A 5,402-nucleotide genomic window follows, 5' to 3' on the forward strand; every position below is an offset into this window, starting at 1 on the left:
AAGGTGCTATTTTAAAAATGCAGCTTTATAGATTTCTTAAAATAAAGTAAATAAATTTAGGATACATACTATCAATAATTCAATTAGTTTGATATAAAGAATTTAATATTATTTAGAAAGTTACAAAAGAAGGTCTAAACATTCTGCTGGAAGTTCAAGTTCCTTTTTTGATTCAGAACTTCGCCTCATAAAAGTGATAAAGGGGTCTGATGAGTAGAGCAATCTTTTCATTACATCTTCATTTGTAAGTTTTCTCGAAAATTTTCTTGTAAAATGTTCTCGAAAATTTTTGACATCTTTATTTCTACTTTCCTGTGCTTCTTCAGATAAGAGGCCAATTGGAACTGGCTTGTCTCTTACAACCTGGTGTGAATGTACAATCATCTTGTGAACTCCAACAGGCATAGGATACCATTTAAAATGTTCTACATATGTCTTAAATGTTTCTTTGCAATATAATTCTAGTTTATCTGGATTAATCGGATGTTTACAGGACAACACACAAAGGACAACAAAAAATCTTTTAACAAGACCCTTATCAAATCCAAGTATTTCAGCAAAAGTTTCATGGCTTCTAAATGCCCTTCTTGCTGTGTTTCCATCATTGGATGTACCAGAGCCACCACATCTTGGTACATCAACAACAAATCCAAGTGTATCTTTAATTTTTTCCTGAATCTCCTTTTTTCTACTTGCAACTATATTTTTTTTATGAGTGTTTGCATGAAAAAATCCACAATCATTGTACCCTGGTCTTCTTCTCTGTCCAATATGTAACAGACATTCAAAACAACGAATCCAGAGATGGAGAGTGAGGATTCCCAGGTCCAAAGATATCTGATTAGGTTTTTTATTTTAAGCAATTACAAAGTCATTCATTTTTTTAGGATTTAATCCACATATATTGCAAACTTGATAAGAATCAGTTAATGGAGAAAGAAAAGTGGAAACTTTTCCATCAATCATTGTACATTCTAACTTGTGCTTGACTTGAAATAAGTCTATGGTTGTTGTTTTGAGTTCAGTTGACATAAAAAAATCATATTCTGCTTTAACAATTTGCTGATTTTCTTTAAAGTATTGCATTCGAACAGGGCGACAATATTAAGTTGAGGATGTTTTTTTAGTCCAAAGAAAAACATTAGTTTTCTGTACTTACTTACTGTAGTTGCACAGGTACTGTACATGAAAGAAATAAAGATTCTTCAAGTGAGACTGACAATCTGTCCTCTTCATCTTCAGTTCTCTGTTTATAAACAGACAGTCCAGTTGAACCATTGAATCCGACTTTGCTTATAAGAATAAGAGAATTGCAAGGCTCAGGTAGTTTTGATTTATCAATAACTTTCCAAATCCTGTTTGTAGTGTGATCCATTATTCTTTGAAGATTTACAGAAGCACTGTAGTTTGTGGTAACAATTCCAGAATCTGGAATACAATCACTTTTAGATTTCACAATAAAGTTGTAGGCAGGGTATAACATGCAACCTTTATCTAAGGCCCCTTGATGTGATAGTCTGCCCTACTCATTCTACAGTCCAACATTAGAGCTAAAGCTTCTTCAGCTGAGTAGACTTTAGAGCATGATACATTGCAGGATCCATGAATTTTACTTTCCATCATATGTTTTAAAACTTTGGTGTCTTTATTTCGTTCTTCTTTACTTAGATTAAAAATAAGGGCATGAAACAGGCTTTCAGTAGTAACTCCTAATTTTCCAGTAATCTCTGAAGATGTTCTTTTCTTTGACCTTGTTGAGAGATCTTTAAATGATTTTGATGGTGCACCTTGTTGTAAATGGTTTATTCTAACTTGCTGTTGAAGTTCATTTACAATAAATTCCATATTTAACCATTTCTCGTAACGATTTATAAATCTCCCTTTTTGTCTACCTGTCTCATTCCATTTCTTTTTAAAAATTTTCATAAATTTTTCGGTTAGACTCATTTGATTGTAGTTTGGATAACATTGAGACATCAATATACAAATTTCAGTTTTCGCTTTCTTACTAATTAAACTTTCATATTTATTATCAGATTTTCCTTTAATTAAGTAATCGAAAATGTTGTTGTTCTTCATATTTAAATTTGATTTCACCATTAAAGCGGTGAAAGGTATTTAGTGCACTAAGCAATTACTGTAAATATTTGTGAATATTTTTTATTTTGATTGTTTTGTTTAATCGTCTTTTCCGCTTTTATTCTAGAATATTCCGCTATTCATATTCGCGGTTGAAACTTGTTAAAAAACATCGAGATGGTGAGGGGGAGCCGTATTTTAATTTTAGTATTTCATGTTTGAACTGACCCTATAGACACAAAAGCAAACAAAAGCAGCCAAAACTTATTCGGAAATTTTCTATATACATCATTTTTTTAAAGGCAAAAAATTTCAAGCTGGGCAAACCTGGGCAAAAATTTTCCTGATTGTTCAAAGTTTTATTTTCAAACAATTTAATAGAAAAAAATGTTAAACATGCGGTAAATTGTGTCTTTTTTATGAAATTTTATATTTTAAATTATTTTATGTTGATCCTCCATATTTTATAAGAATATTTAAAAAAATTGGTATATCTGTGACATTGGTAGGAGTTAGAATGTATAAAAGTTTGCAGACTAGTTTTTGCCCGAAAAAATGTAATTTTGTGTCAATTTTTGAACTTCAAACCCTCCTTAGACAATTTTTTTTAAAATAACGGACCTTAGAAATTTAAATCTGGTTTTCACATACTATATATAATTCAATTTTTAAATTGTTTTTATTAAAAAACAAACTATGTTTTTGTATTTATGACATGGTACTGGACCACTGTGCAATGGTATAATACGAGATATTGTTGTTGCTGGACTATCAGATTTTGACATCCGTAAAGATGTACTTGAATGGGTATCATTTGACACAGCCTCAATCGCAGATATCATTGCTTTTATCGAGGGTAAGGAAATAACACGAAATTCACTAGGCTGTAGTTCAACAACAGCAATGTATGTGATTGCCCCAAAAGAAGTCTTCCACCAGGTGCATCCTCTAAACTTCCTTTTAACTGGTCTCCTGGAAACAACGAAAGGATGAAAACTTGGCTTCTTGAAAGATACTCTGCCTCATCATTCAACACATGCCCACACCAGATTTTACCTGACATGGAGGGGCCTCCAATTAGTATTTTAATTCAGGAAAATGTTAATCCAGTTGCAGCATTCACTCCAGCCACCATGGCAATCCATTGGCAAGACCAGGATGAGAAAGATTTACTTCGTGATGAATCTCTTGGTGTTATTGAAAAGGTACCCCCAGGAGAACCTTCAAAATGGTGTCACAGAATGGTCATCACACGAAAACATGACGGCAGGCCTCGTTGCACTGTTGACTTATCCCCATTAAATAAATATTGCCACAAAGAAACCCATGCAATAAAATCACCAATTAGCTCGTTCAGTACCAAGAAATTCATGGAAAACTGTAACCCATGCATGGAATGGTTATCATAGCGTTCCGATACGCATCGAAGATAGACATCTTACCACCTTCATTTCACCTTTTGAACACTATAGATACATTCGAGCTCCTCAAGGTTTTGTCTCCAGCGGAGATGGCTACAACAGGCGTTTTGATGAAATTGTGGCAGTCTTGAAATCTTTCAAACATATCGAACAAACTGTTGCGCCTAGTTTTACAATCGAGAATCAACTTAAGCTTTTTCCTGTATTTTTGTAGGATATACTTCTGTAATTATGTATCACTCTTGACAGGAGAAATTTTTAATATTTTCGCAACCTTTCTCACTTTTTTCATGAGGTCTTTGTAATTGCTAACCGATTCAGCAGATGGTTGGTTCAAAATTATTGTCAAACCATATTCTTTATTTATAACTTCATCATCATCAGTGTTACCATATTCATCATCTTCTTCACAGTTTTCATATGTAGTAAACGATTCTTCGACTTATCCGTTGTTTTTCTTGTATAGGATATCAATAACTGCAAGTTGTATTCCATGAGTATAACATAGTTGATGATAGGAAGACATCATTTTGCCGACTTTCACCATTACACCTGCTCCATCAGTGGTCATCGCAATAATGTCTTTTTAGTGGTCAATATCGAAGCTATTCAGCCTTCTTGCAACTAACTTGACGCAGTATTTTGCATTACACAATCCATGGGTTCGAATCAATCTAAGATTAATGTGTTTCGCTTCCATATGTACATTTAAGTTTAAATGTACATTTGGAATCTCTGACTATTTTGTGATGTCCATTCGTCAAACGTTATAGAAAACTTTTGATTTTGCTTTTTTAGTGATATGAATTTTTGCATTATGTCGGCTTTTACAGAATCTGAGAATTTAACTACCATCGATTTTATAGTATTAGGTAAAGTAGGGAGCCGTAAACCACACTTTGAAAACAAATACCGCAAATCTGAAGATGTGTTAAAACTATTAAATGTAAAGCCATCTTTATTAACCATGCGCAATACCATTTTTTCCATAGAAATTTCTTTTACGGAAAACGTGTCAATTGTTCTGACCTTTTTCGATAGAGTTACTTCTTCGTCTTCGCAGTCGATGTATATTTTAGGCTCTGGTTCAACTGATTCATTCTGTAATGAAGTTGAAGCTCTGTCTAGTTGTGAAACGTTTGATTTTAAATCGGTACCATGTTTAGTTTTTACATGGATTAATAACCCTTTAGTTGATCTTTGACTAATTTTTAAAACAGCCGAACATTACATGCACTTCGCAAATTCTTCTTTGCCCCTTTTTTTGAAATAATTCCATATAGTTTTAATTTGCGACATGCTTAGTTGGTACTTCTGTTTTAAAATCTTGATGTAAATAATTTTTTTAAATCTTTTTAAAAAGTAGTTTTTAAAAGTATATTTTTTATTATTAAGCACGCACGATTTCAATTTCACGTTTTCACATAGTCATTAACAAAAATTTCAACATACTCATTAGCGAAAATTTCAACGTAATCATCACCTTAACAAAAAAAATTAAACAAGTTCGAATAATGTTAAATAATTTTTTATTTTTGAATGATTTTTTTATATTTATAGCTAAGAAAAATATTTTAATAGCTGAAGATTTATAAATATATTAGAAGCAAAAATAAAAACTTAGAAAGCGTCTAATAAATTGCTATTACATAATTAATAAATAACACATCGTTTCACAGAAAGTTTATAAAAAATTTTAAGTTATCCTGACTCAGTATCGTCGTATCTGCATATAGTATAGATGTTTCTCAGTAAACACTTCATTGTGCATTGTATGACTAGTAATTTTTTAAATAAATTTGTTTCGCAAATACATTTAAAACTTTAAATTTGATATCTTTTTTGTCTTTTTTATTTAAAAGATTTGACTTTGTATAAAAGCAGTAGTTTCAAAATATTTTC

The sequence above is a fragment of the Hydra vulgaris genome, chromosome 02 (assembly GCF_038396675.1).
Source record: "Hydra vulgaris chromosome 02, alternate assembly HydraT2T_AEP".
Classification (NCBI taxonomy): Eukaryota; Metazoa; Cnidaria; class Hydrozoa; order Anthoathecata; family Hydridae; genus Hydra; species Hydra vulgaris.